The following is a 20688-nucleotide window of genomic DNA, read 5'->3' as shown; positions in this document are numbered from 1 at the left end:
GGAATAGAGCAATGAGATGGGACCCAGACTAAAATGATGGTATAGGAGCAGTTCGGACAGCTTCTTATGATCCAAGATAGTTTCGATTTCCAACAAGCATTGGTTGAAATGGCGATTTCTGCATGCTTAAGCACGCTCAAGTGTGAATGCACTAAAATGAGTCGCTTCATGTAAAAGTGCATCGTTATGCTCTAAATACACGGTTGTCCTGCACTTATACTCAGAGGGCAGGCATGGCAATGCTCTTTGGAGCATCGTTCGTTCTCTTGAATATTAATATTTAAATTTTAAATTTAATTTTAATTAAACATTTTAAATAGTTCAATTGATTTTTCAATTAATCCATCTAAAAATAGATAGACGAAAGCTAGTGACGCCTATTCTGAGCTGCGAGTGATGTGACTCTCCATTTCATTTGCACGGAGAGTCACCTTTTGTTTCTTCACTAGTGACAGCGAGTAACCTCACCTCATTCGCAGCGAGTAACCTCACCATTCACTTATATTTTCGTTTTCGTTTGAACCGTTTTTTTGACGTAGAACTACGTCTTTGTCGACTATACTGGGGTGCAAATCAAAAAATATGTGTGATGAAATAGAGTTAGGTTTTGAACTCGGTTTTGAACGCTTGTAACTTTGTCATTTATAGATAAAATTAAAATCCAAATACGCCAATCGATAGGATATTACTTGCTGAAATAAATGTACAAATGATAATTTTATCACTGTTTTTATGAAATAAGCGTTTTTCCCAAACACAGTCATCATAATCGAGTACCATTTGGTTGTACATCGTTCTGAAAAGATATAAAACAGCGCTGTTGTCGCGCTTCTGCTCATTATCGCTTCGGACGGCGTGGCGCTTGGTCCTACAGTAAGCAGGAGCAAGTCAGTGGTTAAAGGTGATTTGGGTACGGTTCAACTAAGGGGCGGTTCATTAACTAGGAGGGGGTGGGGGGTTGGAGGGAGGTGGCAAGAGTCCCAAAAAATTGTCTACGTAGTTAATGAACAGCCCCTAATACGAAACGCCGAAAAGTTATTTATGCAAAACACAACATGCATGGCGTTTTTGTGTACTATACTGCCGTTATACGCATAAGAGTCCCACGGTGCATAAGGATTGCATAGAACATGTGACAGTTATGCGTATAACGGCAGTATACTGAGGTGCAAATTAACAAAAAATGTGTGACGAAATAGTGTCAGTTCCTATTGTAGTCGATGTCGATGTCAAATTTAGTGTACATTGATCACAGCAAATAACTCAACATTGATCAACCCAAGGTAGTTATATAGGGGAAATTCTGTCAAATCTTAACCATTACATTAAATTCAAATACATTGGGCCTTATTACGGGTGTCACTACACGGTGATAAGCAAGTGATACTCAGAATAAGAGCCGTGATTACCGTACAAATCAAATGGGAATCACTTCACCGTGACGACAAGTGACAACTTTTCACCGTGAAGTGACATCCGTAATAAGCCCCATTATCTTAAGATGAACCGTGGTCTGATTATGCTAATATGAATTGTCGCGAGTTTTGAACCATAACGGAAACATTGAAATACTTGAAAAAGTTAAGATAAAGTATAATAATCAAAAATGCATGACATGCATCAATTTTGCGTAGTTCTACGTCATACTGCGGTCGTGTCTAGGACACAACCCTTTAATTTTTTTCATACAATTGAATAGAAGTTGAAAATGAGCGAAGGGCCATTAATGCGACAGTTTTTGAAGTCAAACGCACATCTTTTGCCTACCCCTTACCAACAATCAATACGAAACTAACGATTTTAAATTGGCTCACTACTTTAGTAGCCTATTGGTCCCAAGCAAACGATTAACGTACCCTATTATAGTGGAAATTCTAGTACTACACAATGTTTGTTTTGATTCGCTATGAAAGTTTGACAGATAAAATGAGGGGTTATTGGTTTTTCCTATGTTTCGAGGGGTGATTCGACAAGCTTGGGACCGAAGATAGTACCAGAGGTGAGCCAAAAAGTTGAGCACGTTTCTTCGGGACCTACTTGTCTTAGAGTTACCTCTATGCCCTTACGATGTACGCGGAGACTTGAAGTATTTCCTGTAGACTTAAAGACATACTTCAAGTCTCCGCGTACATCGTACGGGTTAGGCAAAAGATGTGCGTTTGACTTCAAAAACTGTCGCATTAATGGCCCTTCGCTCATTTTTAACTTCTATTCAATTTTCATACTGCCGTACACTCCAAAAATATGCACGTCCGATCTACGTGAAAACATAGGTAGCTTTCGTCCATACTACTTTTCACTTAACTTCTACGTTAATACAAGGTAGCCAAAATATTCCCATTCTGCGGTCAACGTGAACAGTAAGGTAAATATAACGTTATTTCCACTTAAGTTGGAAGCGGTTATCATGTAATGTTTACGTGATTTTGAAATTATATTTACTGGAAAATACTGTTCATCCTACGTTTACGTTCTGTGGTTTCCAAATCACGTCAACATTACGCCCTAATAAAAATAATCATAAAAGAGAGCTTAACGACGCGTTCGGGGTATCATCCAAACCATTTGTGGAATAGTTAACCCTCGAGTTTACCCATCCGGGATAGAGTTCGTTTATGGTATTTGTTTATTAGGGCGTGCAAATCCATTCCAATTATATTGGAATGGATTTGCACGTAATGTTGACGTGATTTTGAAGTGATGTTTATCGGATCTAACAAAACATACTGTTTTCCATTTTTTCCAACAAACATTTTTTAACATTGTTAGCATTTTTTTATTAAAACGTCAATTATGTCATTGAAACGTTAATACTAACCATTTCGCTTTTCCAACACTTAATTGATCATGACAATTCAGATCTCGGTTCAGATGCAATATCCGTTTGTACTGTTTACTGCCGAGTCAGGCTAAATTGATCTTTGGAAAATCCCCGTAAATTGTATCTTGTAATCCAGCCTCTGAAATCGAAATAAATTTAATTAGCAGTGTATGACGGATTTCAAATAAAGCAAAATAATATATTAATACTTTAAAACAGTTACAGTATGCTGAATCACTTCTTCCACTAATAAAATCGATGCCCCCATATTGTTTCACTTTTTCATACATGTAAATCACGTTAACTCATTTTATGTAAGCACACCACAATCACACAACCGCACATAGAAGTTTGATGTGAAAATGTTGTCACATTTATCATCAGGTCCAGTGAACATGACATGATATATTTATCAAGCGATAGATGACTACCATCCTGTAAACATGAAAGTTGAAGCATTCGAATGAGCTACGTGATTTTTCACGTAGATTGGACGTGTATATATTGTAGAGTGTACATGATTATCCCTTACTTTTTACGTGAAATTCTCTTAGCATCAACGAACATGAAAATCACGTAAATTTTATGAAAATTTAATTTGTCATTGACGTGAGCCACGTGCAAATGATCGAAGTGAAGTGTTACGTGATTTTTCACGTAGCATTAACGTGAAGATTTTTTAGAGTGTACTCTAACGGAACTATCCACCTACCCTCTTCTAAAGATCATTGTCTAGTTAATAAATTATCACACTAAAGCTTCATGTTAGCATTTCCAACCAACTCTGAACATGTCAAAGTTAACTACTTTCTATGGAAAACCTCATCCACAGGTATTACAGGTATACCTCGATATAACGTAACTGTCACTTTTGGCTTCTATTATCGATATCTCGAAATTGACAATTCAATAATACAAATCACTATTACCAATATATGGGGGATTGTTTCATCTGTCCAATGTTGTTATTCTTTTGAATAATTGAATGATCGATTGCGAGAAATCGGCGGTGGAAGTCAAAAATGACAGTTACGTTATATCGAGGCATGTACCCAATCGGTGGAAACTATAACGATTTTAAATTGGCTCACAGCTTGACTAGCCTATTGGTCCCAAGTACATCTATGAGCGTACCCCATTCTAGTGGAAATTCTAGTACTACACTATGTTTGTTTTGATTCGCTATGTATGTTTGACAGACACAACGAGGGGTTCGTGGATTTCCCTATGTTTCGAGTGGTGCATCGATTAGCTTGGGACCCAAGATAGTACCAGAGATGAGCCAAAACGTTGAACTGATCATTCTTGTATGAAATTGGTTCCAAACGTAAACAAACCAACAATCAATACGAAACTAACGATTTGAAATTGGCTCACTACCTGACTAGCCTATTGGTCCCAATCAAACGATTAACGTACCCCATTCTAGTCGAAATTCTAGTACTACACTATGTTTGTTTTGATTCGCTATGAAAGTGGATTTTCCTATGTTTAGAGGGGTGAATCGATTAGCTTGGGACCGAAGATAGTACCAGAGCTGAGCCAAAAAGTTGAGCACGTTTCTTCGGGACCTTCTAGTCTTAAAGTTACCTTTATGAACAAACCCTGTAGGTTTTTTATGGCTTGTTTACGTTTGGAACCAGTTATGCGAGGTAGGCGACGATTGTTCGTATTTGACAGCCACCTCTCACCCTTGATTGGAACAGAGTTGATAATAGAAGAGGAGTTACGCAGAGTGAAGCTTGCAACACTGATGTCGATCAATGATCTAGTAGACAAACTTACTCTTTTGCGTGGGAAGTATTGTTATCGAAACGAAATCACCAAAATAAAATAAAATGCCCATTGATCGACATCAGTGTAGCAAGCTTCACTCTGCGTAACTCTTCTAATATCAACTCTGTTATCAACAATCAATACGAAACTACCGATTTTAAATTAGCTCACCACTTGACTAGCCTACTGGTCTCAAGCAAATCGATTAACGTACCCCATTATAGTCTAAATTCTAGTACTACACTATGTTTGTTTTGATTCGCTATGAAAATTTGTCAGATAAAATGAGGGGTACGTGGATTTTCCTATGATTCGAGGGGCGCATCGATTAGTTTGGGACCGAAGATAGTACCAGAGCTGAGCCAAAAAGTTGAGCACGTTTCTTCGGGACCTTCTGGTCTTAGAGTTACCTCTATGCTGTTATGCTCAACAGGTAGACGGTTTGACAGTTCGATAGGTAGATTTTGGTTTCAGTCTGCGTAACTCTCCTATTATCTGGATTGGAACCGCTTTTGTGGTGACAGTCGTCCATACTTTAATTATAGGACTTTAAGCTCAACGGCCTAGCTAAACCAACCGGTGGAAACTCAATTTTCTCCGATGCAGAAAAGATTGTGTTTTGCTGTGGCTAGCTGCGCGCATGCTGAGTAGATAGAAAGAAGATTGATAAAGATTCTGAAGATTTCTTGCAAAAAGATGATGCACGATGCAAGTAGATGCGACAAATTAAAGAAGATTTTTCGAAGGTTGATTCGCTACTATGTTACCTGACTTATAACGAATATACGTTGTATACGAGGGGGGCGACACATCTAAATCTCAAGTTTAGATGGTCAACAAATCTCACACTAGCGAATCAATCTTCGAACAATCTTCTTTCATTTGTCGCATCTACTTGCATCGCTCATCAATTTTTTGCAGAAAATCTTTAGAATCGTCATCAATCTTCTTTCTATATACTCAACGCGCGCGCAGCTAGCCACAGCAAAACACAATCTTTTTTGCATCGTAGATAGAGTCGTCCCCCTCGGTTGTATACGAGTACCCCGAATACAACGAATAGTTCGTCTAATTTTACATTACAAATGCTATGCAAAATTAGACGAGTCATACGGGGTACTCGTATACAACGTATATTCGGGATATAGATAAAATGAAGGGTTCGTGGATTTTACTATGTTTCGAGAGGTGCATCGATTAGCTTGGGACCGAAGAGAGTACCAGAGCTGAGCCAAAAAGTTGAGCTCGTTGCGTCGGAACCTTCTGGTCTTAGAGTTACCTCTATGGTAGTAGCATAGAGGTAACTCTAAGACTAGTAGGTCCCGAAGAAACGTGCTCAACTTTTTGGCTCAGCTCTGGTACTATCTTCTGTCCCAAGCTAATCGATTCACCCCTCGAAACATAGGAAAATCCGCTAACCCCTCATTTTATCTGTCAAACTTTCATAGCGAATCAAAACAAACATAGTGTAGTACTAGAATGTTGACTAGAATGGGGTACGTAATCAATTTGCTTGGGACCAATAGGCTAGTCAACTAGTGAGCCAATTTAAAATCGTTAGTTTCGTATTGATTGTTGGTAATATAAAAAATCAATACGAAACTAACGATTTTAAATTGGCTCACCACTTTAGTAGCCTATTGGTCCCAAGCAAACGATTAACGTACCCTATTCTAGTTGAAATTCTATTACTACACTATGTTTGTTTTGATTCGCTATGAAAGTTTGACAGATAACATCAGGGGTGTGTGGATTCATGCAGAACATGCAGGGGTGAGTGAAATAGCTTGGGACTGCTTGGGACCGTTGTTCTGGTACTGAGTGAGCCAAAAATAATAATGATTTTCTTCGGGACCCAGTGGTCTTAGAGTTACCTCTATGGTATTAGTGACCATGTCCTGATGTGGCCAATATAGTTCTTGCGATACTCAGTTTGACCACCAATGGATGGCTTTGAATTCTCATGTGATTTGATGTATCGCTTGATGGATTTTGATTTAAAAAGGATTTACCACTTCCCCGGGGATACCCGGAACATGTCCGGGTTGGGCCAACATGGTGCTGGTCACTGATCATGACTCTGATCTTAATTTTGAATTCTCATGTGAATTGATTTATCGCATGGTGGGTTTGGCACGTTTATGAAAAGCTCTGGTCTGATGAAGACCCATACTCACCGGAATATGTTCCAGCCATTGCTCTGCAACCAGCAAAACAAATCCAGAAACATTCAAGAACGTTCTATTGGACCATGGTATCTTTCTACTGTTCAATACTGTGCTAAACTAATGCAGCATCGTCATGGAATTGTGACTGACTTGCGGTTATTTTTCTCATTGACGTTAAATGTAATCGCAAGTCAGTCCCATTCAGATTTTGACCATAAAATAAAAATTTCACGATATATTTTTCAATATTTCATGGTAAACATATGTACATGCATTCTATCACATTGTACGATTATTTTTAAATTTATCCCTCCAAAATAAGTGTCATATTGAACGTCGTTTTCTCATTCCCAGTTTTTTACAGATGGGACTGACTTGCGATTATGGACAGTATTGTTATCGAAACGAAATCACCAAAATAAAATAAAATGCCCATTGATCGACATCAGTGTAGCAAGCTTCACTCTGCGTAACTCTTCTATTATCAACTCTGGATTGGAACAGCTTTTTTTTTTCAATTTTGTGGAGACAGTCGTCCATACTTTAATTAGAGGGCTTTAACCTCAACGACCTAGCCGAACCAACCGGTGGAAACTCAATTTCCTCAAGGGTGACCTTCAGAAACTTACCAGTCATATGTCAAAATTCTTCATTATTGGTGATTTTAATGCAAAACACCGCTCATGGAATAATGCTCAAAGCAATTCCAATGGTAATATTCTGTTTGATGATTGTTCTGCAGGTTATTACACTATTAAATATCCAAACAGCCCAACATGCTTTTCTTCTGCAAGAAATCCCTCCACTATTGATTTGGTCTTAACTGATTCATGTCAACTTTGTAGCCAATTGGTTACCCATGCTGATTTCGGTTCTGATCACCTTCCAGTAACTTTTGAAATATCCCAAGAAATAATTTGTAATCCCAACAGCTCTACTTTCAATTACCATAGAGCTGATTGGGAGCAATATCGAACATTTATGGAATATAACTTCGATCCAAACATTCCTTTGCAAACCAAAGATGAAATTAATTATGCTCTTGAATCTCTGACTACTTCTATAGTTGAAGCAAGAGCTGCCTCAGTACCAAAATGCGAGGTTAAATTCGATTCAATTATAATAGACGACGATCTTCAGCTCTTGATCCGTCTTAAAAATGTCCGTAGGAGACAATATCAAAGAACACGCGATCCTGCCATGAAAGTTATCTGGCAGGATTTTCAAAAACAAATTAAAAAGCGATTATCTGCCCTGAGGAACAAAACTTTTGAAAATAATGTTTCTAAATTAGACCCGAGTTCCAAACCCTTTTGGAAACTCAAAAAAAATTGAAAAAACCTCAAAAGCCAATTCCAGCGCTTGAAGAAGGTGGTAAAATTTTGATCCCAAATTTGGAAAAAGCTCAGAAACTTGCTAAGCAATTCGAGAGTTCCCATAATTTCAGTTTGGGTATTACTAGTCCTAATCAGGTTGCTCGGGATTTTCTGAATATTTTCTCTCGGGAAAACATTTTTGATGATTCCTGGGGGACTGATTTGGACGAAGTAAGGTCTATAACTAAAAAGTTTCATAATATGAAAGCTCCAGGTGATGATGGAATTTTCTATATCCTCATCAAAAAACTCCCAGAGAGTACCTTGATGTTTCCATTTGGCATACTTTCCTGATAAATGAAAAAATGCAAAAGTTGTTCCAATGTTGAAGCCGGATAAAAATCCAGCTGAAACTTCTAGCAACCGTCCAATAAGTTTGCTTTCTTCAAAGAGTAAACTTTTTGAAAGGATAAATTTAAATAGAATCACATCAACACGAACTCAATTTTTGCAGATGAGCAGTTGGACGGATTTCGCCATGGGCGGCATTCAACTACTCATCAACTCTTAAGAGTTACCAATTTAATTCGTTCAAACAAATCTGAAGCTGCTCAACTGAAGCTCTTCTAGACATAGAAAAAGCACTCGACAGTGTTTGGCATGCAGGTTTGATTGCTAAATTGAAAAAGTTTAATTTTCCACTCTATATTATGAAATTAGTTCAAAATTGTGAAGAGCTTTGAGTGGGTTGGTTTATTTCCTTTAAATTCCGTTATAATTGCTTATCTTCTGACAGATACGCGTATTTCGTCTACTACAGACTTCATCAGTGCCAAGTACTCAACACCACTGAAGAATCCATCTTTTATCTACGAGTTATATACTAATCAATAGGTACTAAAAATCAGCAGGTATCCACTGTCATGTCAAAATTTACCTAAACAGGTAGGGGAATTTACGTATTCTCGTCAATCTAAGCAGTGTCCACACTTCTATTAGCATTTTCTCAGCGTCACGCACATATATGACGTGTCTGTTGGTTTACATTCATCTGCTGCTTGCTTCTCTATCCATTTTAATCGACAGAATTCTTCAAAACTGTTTGAAAGCGTTTTTACAACGCTCCAAACTTCTCAGGTGAGTGTGACTATTGTCGGCAGCCTCGTTTTCTTCGGCAACCTTCCCATTAGAACTGCGTGTTAACCAGCTGTTCTATTATCGGCAACTTGAAATCAACCCCATTTTAGAGTACGTATGCTTCATTTGAATAAAAATCTGCCATAACAGGACTGCTCAGACGTACACATACAATCAGATTGAAGCTGAAAGACTAAAGAATCGTTTGGATGCATTCAGGGAAGTGTGTTGATGGGAAAACATAGTGAAATTAACGTTTAAATTTTGGTAGCCGACATTTACCCTACCTAAATTCATTCTCCAACAGGTAGAGGCATGCTACGATGTGTTGTTTAAGTAGCATGCTAAAGAGTCTCGAGTATCCGTTTCCTTGATCTCTATTAAGCAATGTTGATGGATTATGTTTAAATATTTCTAGACTTTCAGCTACGTCTAGTTTCCAAGGCGAAGATACAGTCCGCAGGATATTAATGTTTTCCTTAGTCAAATTGTGTCCCTTTGTAACGATATGTTCTGCAACCTTGGATTTAAATTCATAATGAAGTCCTTTATCCATCTCTTTGTTAGCCCTTTTTACCTCTGCGATGTGTTCCTTAAACCTTGTTTCCAAAGTCCTTTTCGTCTGACCAATGTAGATTTTATTGTAATCTGGACAAGAGATTTTGTAGACTCCGGCTTTCCCTAAGACATTGATTGAATCTTTAGTTGATCCTAACAGCGACTTCAGCTGATTTATCCTACTGCTTAGGGAAAGCCGGAGTCTACAAAATCTCTTGTCCAGATTGCAATAAAATCTACATTGGTCAAACGAAAAGGACTGCAGAAAAGTTTAAATATTTTCTCTTCTTATTTACAAAAAATGGAAGACTTCTCCCAACGCTTCCAAATCTCAACTTATAATATTTCCACATAAGCCTAGAGCTTCCCGTTTGAAACCTAGTAGTAATCACATAGTCACTATGAACGGAGTTCCAAATTCCTGGTCAAACCAAGTGAAATATCATGGATTAGTACTTGACCAAAAATTACTTTTAAAGATCACATTAAGGACATTCAAGCCAAATGTTACAAATTTATAAAATGTTTGTACCCTCTTATAAACAGGAAATCCAAACTTTGCCTGACGAATAAACTTCTAATATTTAAACAAATTTTAGACCGGCCACACAGCAAAAAAAAAAATTTGATATCACGTCAAAGTGGATGCACAACAATCATGTCGAAAATATGGTGTAATATTACTTGCTAAAAAGGACAAAATTATCATTAATACAATGCATGAACTGACATTACGCTGCTTTTACTGCATTTGTTTATTTATGTGGTCATAAAAATTACATGAAATTTTCGACATGATTGTAGCAACAATCAATACGAAACTAACGATTTTAAATTGGCTCACCACTTTAGTAGCCTATTGGTCCCAAGCAAACGATTAACGTACCCTATTCTAGTTGAAATTCTATTACTACACTATGTTTGTTTTGATTCGCTATGAAAGTTTGACATATAACATCAGGGGTGTGTGGATTCATGCAGAACATGCAGGGGTGAGTGAAATAGCTTGGGACTGCTTGGGACCGTTGTTCTGGTACTGAGTGAGCCAAAAATAATAATGATTTTCTTCGGGACCCAGTGGTCTTAGAGTTACCTCTATGATTGTAGTGCATCCACTTTGATGTGATATCAAAATATTTTTTTTGCTGTGCATGCTTTACGCTGGAACGGCGCCGGTGGTGTAGTGGTAAGCGTGATTACCCCTCACCCCAGCAGGTCTGGGTTCAATCCCAGTCGGCGCCGCCGGGATGTTCTGAGGCATAACATCTCTGATCACGCCTTCCTTCGGATGGGAAGTAAAGCCGTTCGTCCCGGGTTCATGAGTTGATGGGTCGATAGGTAGGGTCCAGGTGTGGGAGCTGCCTTCCTGGCACGTCGGTAGCATTGGTGCTCAGCACGGAAAACAAGATCGATGGAAAAAAACAAACCAAAGGAAAAAAAATGCTTTAAGCTGTGCCAATAGGGTCTAGTTGTAGCACTACCAGGAAAAAAGCACTTCAAAGGATTCAGAACAAAGTTCTGCAGATGATTTTGTTGTTGCCTCCCTGGTACAGTACTACCATAGAGGTAACTCTAAGACTAGAAGGTCCCGAAATAACGTGCTCAACTTTTTGGCTCACCTCTGGTACTCTCTTCGGTCCCAAGTTAGTCGAATCACCCCTCGAAACATAGGAAAAACCAATAACCCCTCATTTTATCTGTCAAAGTTTCATAGCGAATCAAAACAAACATTGCGTAGTACTAGAATTTCGACTAGAATGGGATACGTTAATCGTTTGCTTGGGACCAATAGGCTAGTCAAGTAGTGAGCCAATTTTAAATCGTTAGTTTCGTATTGATTGTTGGTACTACCAACAATCAATACGAAACTAACGATTTTAAATTGGCTCACTACTTTAGTAGCCTATTGGTCCCAAGCAAACGATTAACGTACCCTATTCTAGTTGAAATTCTATTACTACACTATGTTTGTTTTGATTCGCTATGAAAGTTTGACAGATAACATCAGGGGTGTGTGGATTCATGCAGAACATGCAGGGGTGAGTGAAATTCAAGAATTTCACGAGAAGAGCAGTTCCACACAGATTCGCAAATCGTTTCGGATCGACCTTTTACGATTATGATGAAACTTTGCACAGTTGTTTGTTATTGCCCAACATGCCATTTTACATATATGGTTCCCTAGTTTTGCACACGACTAAGACTTGAAAAGGGCTTATGCAAAAATGATACGCATCAATATTTACATCAACAGCGGAATAGGATAACAGTAATAATTATAATAATGAACATTAACAATCAGTTATAAATAATTAAAAACGAATTATGGTAATAATATGAATTTGGTTAATAATGATAAAACGGTGATAAATAGACCCTTGGGTTTAAAGAAGAAATTAATAATAAGTATGAATTAATACATATATAATAACAACTAAAAAAAATATTAATCATTTATTATACTGATGAATAATAATAAAAATAATAAATAATGAAACACAGGGGAAAAGGCGCTAATGTTGGCCTAAAGGTTCCTAAGTTGGGCCAACACATAAATTGAGTAGTAGGTCAAATTTTCATTAGCAACCAAAAATATGCATTGACACAGCCACATTAACACGTTCATCAAGATAAAATTGATAAATAGGAGATGTTTAGCGATGGGCCCAATCTTGGAGCCATGGGCCAACATTAGAACCATTTGCCCTAATTAGTGAAAAATAACAATAAACGGTAAAATTTTCGTGCAAATTTGTTGGTAAGGGGTAAGATTTTAATTTAATTTAATAATAATAATATGAAAAATGGTAAATACATAATAATAAAGAAAGAAAAAGTATGAAAAGGGGACAGAGGTTCAGGTGGGGATAATGGGTTTTTGCATGTTGGTGATGTTATTTTCAAAAGATCAATAGTGACGAGAGGTGTGTAATTCGGTCAAAACGGCCCAAGCTGAGGTTTAAAGGAGTGGGGTGAGTAATTCATTTATCACACAGATATTGGTCAAAAGTTTATGTTAAAAAAATGCAGTGAATAACATAAACTTTTATATGACTTGTAGTATTAACATATAATATCAAGTACTCAACACCACTTGGCACTGATGAAGTCTGCAAGTAGTAGACGAAATACGCGTATCTGTCAAAAGATAAGCAATTATAACGGAATTTAAAGGAAATAAACCAACCCACTCAAAGCTCTTCATAAAGGGATTCCGTTAAGAGGTTCGACAAATTTAAAGGATATAATAACAATTTCACATTATAATCTTTAATGACACTATATTCAATTACAATGGGGAAGGGGGGATAAAGGGTATCAGACAAATTGTAGACTGGAGGAGGGAGTCGTGGTTGCCAGGCCCAAATCATGGGAAATAGTTATGCCTTCTTTGATGGAAATCCTTGGATCGATATTATCGAGGGTATAGTTATCTTCTAACAGTCTACAGTGAGTCTGATGCACCCTATTTCGAACAAACCACCAGACGGAAATCTTAATGTGTATTGCATTCTATGTATGTCCTGTAATAAGAGCGTTCCGTTGGAAGGAGATTCTCTATCCCTACAGTGGATATCGTGTAAGTGCATCAGCTTACAGGTCCACACCTCCGTTTTTGGCCCTTCACACAACGGAACAGTAAAGATTGCAGGGTTGCATAGTCTGATCTTGCCATTAAGAGGAACCGTACGTTATGGCAAGTCCTGCACTGGTGGTGGCTTCTAATCACATCACATCACATCACATGCAGGGGTGAGTGAAATAGCTTGGGACTGCTTGGGACCGTTGTTCTGGTACTGAGTGAGCCAAAAATAATAATGATTTTCTTCGGGACCCAGTGGTCTTAGAGTTACCTCTACACAGCAAAAAAAGTTGTTGAATATTACATCGAAACTGCTGCAACCAGGTCAATGCATCGGTTGTGTAATATCACATTGTACGAAGTACATCGGTTTTGCGAACAAAATTACATCCATTGATGTAATATTGTATCTGCTTTTTGCTATTACATCATTATTTCATACATCAGCTTGAATTACGTTGATCGATATTACATTTTTTTTTGCTGTGTATGGTACTACCAACAATCAATACGAAACTAACGATTTTAAATTGGCTCACCACTTTAGTAGCCTATTGGTCCCAAGCAAACGATTAACGTACTCTATTCTAGTTGAAATTCTATTACTACACTATGTTTGTTTTGATTCGCTATGAAAGTTTGACAGATAACATCAGGGGTGTGTGGATTCATGCAGAACATGCAGGGGTGAGTGAAATAGCTTGGGACTGCTTGGGACCGTTGTTCTGGTACTGAGTGAGCCAAAAATAATAATGATTTTCTTCGGGACCCAGTGGTCTTAGAGTTACCTCTATGGTACTACCAACAATCAATACGAAACTAACGATTTTAAATTGGCTCACTACTTGACTAGCCTATTGGTCCCAAGCAAACGATTAACGTACCCCATTCTAGTCGAAATTCTAGTACTACACAATGTTTGTTTTGATTCGCTATGAAAGTTTGACAGATAAAGGTCGAGTTTCGAACGCGTTTGGATACGGTTGTGTTATAAGTTTGTTCTCTGTTTTGTGCGTGCATTCTCTTTCATAGTTTTCGGCTGCATTTGCCGGATTAGCGCTGGAACTCTGCCTCCCGGACGGTTATACGTGTGTGAGTGGTGCTTTTCTCGCTTTCCGAGAAGTTTTAGAATCGAGACAGAAAACATGATTCATCATGTTTGCAAGCAACAGAAGATATGACGCTATCTGCGTTTGATTTTTTTCTCCCGGTCCAGAAATGTGTGGCATCGCGAGTGATAATTTTAATTTTAGTTTATTTACGCGGTGATGATGTTGGTTCACTCGCAACTATTTTTGAAAAAAAAAATTGAGTGTTTTCGAATGAAAGTGTACCAAAAGTGCTTCTGAACGTGTTTCGCAGTTGGGTGTGGTGAAATTCGTGCATTCCCGGTTGATTGTGGAAATCCTTTCTTTGTACGAGTGTTTTTTTTGTAACTAGCGTAACCCAAGTAACAATTTCCAGTTGAAGAAACGCTTTCGTTTTGATTTTGTTCAGCTGCATGTTGAATAATAATTGCACAATGTGTTCACCACAACTTTTATAAAACCCTTGTTTACACTGGTTTGGAGAACCTATACAACTGCAACACAAAGGTGTTGTCTAACGTATTCAGTAAAACGTTTACCCAAAATCAATTTCTTGTTGAAGAAACGCTTCCATTGTGATTTTATTCAACTGCATGCTGAATAATAACTGTACAATTTGTTTATTACAACTTCTGTAAAACTCTTGTTTACACTGGTTTGGAGAACCTGTTCAACTACAGCATTATATGTATACGCGGTATAGGAGTAGAAGCAACTTTTATACAACGTTTATAGATACATATTTAAACTCAAGCTTTATTATTTTGGTGAAAGCTCTTATACAACGTTTGTAGACACTTCTTGACAGCTGCTTCGAAATGTATTAGAGATTGAACCTGAGAGGCGTTTGTTACACTCTTTTATGACTCCTAAATAATCACTATACAGCAAGCGGTGGAAAGCGTTTATAGCACTTTTCAATGACTCCTTAACAACCGGATAGAAGCAACCTTTATACAACGTTTATAGATGCATATTTAAACTCAAGCTTTATTATTTTGGTGAAAGCTCTTATACAACGTTTGTAGACACTTCTTGACAGCTGCTTTGAAATTTAGTAGAGAGTAAACCTGCGAGGCGTTTGTTGCACTCTTTTATGACTCCTAAATAATCATTGTACAGCAAGCGGTGAAAAGCGTTTATAGCACTTTTCAATGACTCCTTAACAACCGGATAGAAGCAACTTTTATACAACGTTTATAGATACATATTTAAACTCAAGCTTTATTGTTTTGGTGAAAGCTCTAATACAACGTTTGTAGACACCTCCCAAGAGCTGCTTCGAAATGTATTAGAGATTGAACCTGAGAGGCGTTTGTTACACTCTTTTATGACTCCTAAATAATCACTATACAGCAAGCGGTGAAAAGCGTTTATAGCACTTTTCAATGACTCCTTAATAACAGTTGTGTAAGTACTCACAATATTCACAGATTAAAATTAGTTTAACAATTGTCGTGGTACGCCAAAATAATTGCTTGTACAGTTTTATTAATTTAACTTATTTGTGCACATTGAAAAAATATGTAATTATGCCATAATTCACATTCTGTGATCATCGAGAAGTAGTAACAAGCATCTGTTTAATCTTTGATTGATATTCTTTCAATTAATCTCTCTAATCATTAATTGAGAGAATTTATCTAGAAATGTTATCGTTGATTATATGATATATGTCTTAAATTAATGTTTGCATTTATTAATAACACCTATATATAATTTACCTCTACTCCAACCGAGGGTTTCTCGAAGCAAGATTCGAACTCATGGTCCCGGATTGCCAGCCGCTTCTGTTTCCATCTGCTCTATTCTTGAATACATATTTTGATCATATGAGAGAAGTATATGAAGCTCATCTTGAGTGACTTCTCTTGCAGTCGAATAATCATTGCCTTATGGTCATATAAACGTGCCTATCACTTGTACTATTTTTAGCAACAAAATTGTGGTTGGTGGTTGGTCGAACGTAAACAATCATTTAAGAGTGCTCCAAGCAGCTTTTGAAGCTTTTAACCAAATGGCAATACAACTACATTCTTGTACAACTCTGGAAGCTATTATTCAACGTTTGATCAACTCAGGTGTTTTATAAGAGCTCCCAATGGTTTGTTTTGATGCGTTGATTCCACATCCTATATGGCTCCTGTCAAACAGTTTAACTAACGTGCTATAAAAGTTATCGTAGGCCTTATAAAGCATATAGTTAAACCGAACGTAAACAATCATTTAAGAGTGCTCCAACAGCTTTTAAAACTTTTAATCAAATGGCAATACAACTACCTTCTTGATCTGGACGTTTGATCAACGTTTGATCAACTCAGGTGTTTTATAAGAGCTCTCAATTGTTTGTTGGGAAGTGTGCCTGCGATTTGCATTGAGTGTCGGAGAGTGAGTAAGCTGAAGGATGTCTCGCTGGATATGTCCAAGTCTGGACGGGCGGTAGCTGGTGGCCGTGAATGGTTCCTGGGGAAAGCACTAGATGCGACCCTCCTCCCAGATGGCCATGGCAATACAGGAAGTATTACAACAAAGGTAATTGCTATTAGCTATTTTGCAAACAGTGACATATAGCGGACATGAAGAACCATTGGAGGTGCCGGGCAAAGGTGTTTATCCTAGACAAATGGTAAGTTACAAATTCGCTGTTGTCGTTGTCGTAATCGCCGTCATAGTCGTAGGCAGTACCGTTAGTATATTTAAAATCAACCATCAACCGCTGATAATATGAATTATCGCGTATTTCTGTTGTTCATTACATGCCAAGTGAAATTCGAGAACGTAATTTCATTTGAATAGCTTGTTTAACCAGGTCTTAAACAATCGTCACGTCGGTCATAGCTTGTTATGATTGCCTGAACCATGCGTAAAGAGAAAATCGAAACATTGAACGTCGTGTGAAAGTGGATCTTAATGAAGGCCTAAGTACTCTTTCGTAGCTTTTAGTTTTAGGATTTCAAAGACCGTCGGTTGCAGTGGCTTGCTTAAAACTTTTCGTTGTCGTCGGTGCCGGGTTTGAATAGTTATAAAACGCTATAATGTGATATGAGGGGCTCGGTGGCCTTAGAGCAACCGGTTTTGCTTACTGAGCAGAACATCATGAGCCTAATCTCAAGCCCATCCACATTCAAGATTCGTCCATCGTTTTATTTGTTAACATGACTACATGGTACTAACAGCAACTCGATGATTAAAAAGGAGCTCGTCTGCCTAGTGGCAAACGTTTTTGCTTACTGAGCAGAAGACCGTGGGTTCAACCCAAGCTCCTTCGCGTTATATATGATTGTTTGGACATCAATCCAGCTAATCGTTTACCAAAACGAACCCTGCTGCAAACACAACCCAATTATCCAATACACCAGTGATTCCTCGTGGAAGTGCAGAGGTGTTCTCGGCTTCCATCAAAGCGAGTGTCACGTCAACACATTCCTATCCCTTCCTTTCTTGACCTGTGTTCGGGCGCGGCCGTCGCTGGTATTGCATAGTTTTAGATCACCACCATAATAAAAAATAACCATAAACGAACGATAACCCAAATCATTGAACTATTACATAAATGGTTTGGATGATACCCAGAACACGTCGTTAAGCAAATTAACCATACAATTTTTATTAGGGCAGTATTCACACATTTAGGATGATTGCTAGTCCCAAGCATCATCTATTGGTTCTCTGTGTAATTACAGCTGGTCTGGCAATAACAGAGTAGCAACCGTGGGCGGTCAATCATGCTCATGCTATGAAAGTTTGACAGATAAAATGAGGGGTTAGTGGATTTTTCTATGTTTCGAGGGATGAATCGATTAGCTTGGGACCGAAGAGAGTACCAGAGCTGAGCCAAAAAGTTGAGCACGTTTCTTCGGGACCTTCTAGTCTTAGAGTTACCTCTATGGTACTACCATAGAGGTAACTCTAAGACCACTGGGTCCCGAAGAAAACCATTATTATTTTTGGCTCACTCAGTACCAGAACAACGGTCCCAAGCAGTCCCAAGCTATTTCACTCACCCCTGCATGTTCTGCATGAATCCACACACCCCTGATGTTATCTGTCAAACTTTCATAGCGAATCAAAACAAACATAGTGTAGTAATAGAATTTCAACTAGAATAGGGTACGTTAATCGTTTGCTTGGGACCAATAGGCTACTAAAGTGGTGAGCCAATTTAAAATCGTTAGTTTCGTATTGATTGTTGGTACTACCGAGGTACATAGAATTTCGAATGTTGAGACTTTAGCACAAATGTCCTACACAATAATTAATAATTTCAGGCAAAAATCGTTGCAATCCACAATTGCAACGATTAATTCCCTTTATACTTAGATAAGATCTAGTTTTAGTTTTTAGTTTTAAGATTTCAATTGTTATACTGACATGCAGGTTTAAAAAACCTGTTTAAAATGCTGAATCGCCAAAGCAGAAACAATGTAAAAACACTTAGATATATTTCATAACATATAAGGCTGGCAAGTAACTGTAGTAACTGGAGCACCTAGGTTAAAATGAAATGTAATTTATTTTGAATTTGGAACAAATAAAGAGTTAAAAAACAATAAAAAACTTACTCCATGATTAAAATACCTTTCATGTTATTAATGGGACGATTCAAAAGTCGTACTCTTCTTGACTCGAAAAATAAAGGTCGACTTTGACGTTTCAAACAGATTACTGTAAAATCCTGCATTTTTTTTATGGATTGCTGGTTGTTCAGCAAGAAATGTTTTTGCTGGAAGCAGTTCAGCACTAATTTTGCTGGAACTCGATTCATATTTTTGGCGCACCGTTTAAGCAAAATCGTCAATTGACCACTTTGTCAAGCAGTTTTGGCGTGACTTTCTACCAGCGATTTCACAAAAATGGCCCAACTAATTTCTATTATTTTATGAAACGCACAAATGCTGGCTACTTTTCTCGGGGTTCTAGAAGAAAAAATCTCAAATTTATGTTTTATTTCAAAGTTCGAGTGGTAGTAAACGTCATTTTAACTGCTCGAATGAAGTGGTTAATTGACCACTTTGTCAAGCAGTTTTGGCGTGACTTTCTACCAGCGATTCCACAAAAATGGGCCAACTAATTTCTATTATTTTATGAAACGCACAAATGATGGCTACTTTTCTCGGGGTTCTACAAGGAGAAAGCTCAACATAATGTTTTATTTCAAAGTTCGAGTGGTAGTAAACGTCATTTTAACTGCTCGAATGTAGTGGTTAATTGGTTCAAAATTATAGCGGGGCATAACGCCTGATTCATAATGCAATATGCACCACAACATTGGGGCAAGACGCACGACTACAATGGCCGAAACCCACCACAAAATTGGGGTAAAATGCAACGCATGATTGGCGTTGACGGCGACTCTGTAGCTCTTTACTCCTATGAGAAAATCCATAAGCAAACGTCTGACTGTGCGTGAAACATGGCGGACTTTGTACTATCCTTTCACTCCACCGAAAATTCCCATAAGAAACTATCTAAATTTGCTGGAAGAGCAAATTTTTCGACGGTGCCGTCAACGCCAATAGACAAACCATAACCCCTGCAAGTAGATAATGCAAAGGGATAACGTTTTTCAAATGATAATTCCTTTTTGTTACATCAGAAATAAGGTCTCAATAGAATGTTGAACTGTTATTCAGGAAGTGAAACCAACAATCAATACGAAACTAACGATTTTAAATTAGCTCACCACTTTAGTAGCCTATTGGTCCCAAGCAAACGATTAACGTACCCTATTCTAGTTGAAATTCTATTACTACACTATGTTTGTTTTGATTTGATTCGCTATGAAAGTTTGACAGATAACATCAGGGGTGTGTGGATTCATGCAGAACATGCAGGGGTGAGTGAAATAGCTTGGGACTGCTTGGGACCGTTGTTCTGGTACTGAGTGAGCCAAAATTAATAATGATTTTCTTCGGGACCCAGTGGTCTTAGAGTTACCTCTATGGTGAAACATCTAAAAAATGTACGAAAAGTGAATTCGTTAAATGTTTTGTGATATGCTGTTATAAGCTTAATTTGCAGTCGATGATTTTAACAACTGTGTCATGTTTTGCACGAAATGCTATTTTTTAAAGAAATCAATAGGTCAACATATGACTTTATGATCAAGAATTATTTGTGAAACCTCCAGTTGAAAACAAACACAATCCGTTACCCGGAAAATGCATCTGAGGAAAAGTTATCGCTGTTTTCCTATGAGTGGGCATTTTATCCCAGGGGTGCTTAATGGCAGTTCTCCCAT

The 20688-nt window shown here is 37.8% G+C and overlaps 1 protein-coding gene across 1 annotated transcript in view; it reads right to left on the bottom strand.

Moving 5' to 3' along the window:
• LOC135698958 (serine proteinase stubble) overlaps positions 1 to 20688 on the bottom strand; it is a 667696-nt gene that overhangs the window by 489809 nt on the left and 157199 nt on the right. The gene's annotated exons all lie outside the window — the stretch shown is intronic.

This window comes from Ochlerotatus camptorhynchus, unplaced genomic scaffold (genome assembly GCF_037179485.1).
Source record: "Ochlerotatus camptorhynchus isolate MF236.1 unplaced genomic scaffold, CSIRO-AGI_Acam_v1.1 ptg000099l, whole genome shotgun sequence".
Lineage (NCBI taxonomy): Eukaryota > Metazoa > Arthropoda > Insecta > Diptera > Culicidae > Ochlerotatus > Ochlerotatus camptorhynchus.
Note: the sequence above shows the minus strand (reverse complement) of the source record. Positions and strands in the feature narration are given on the sequence as shown.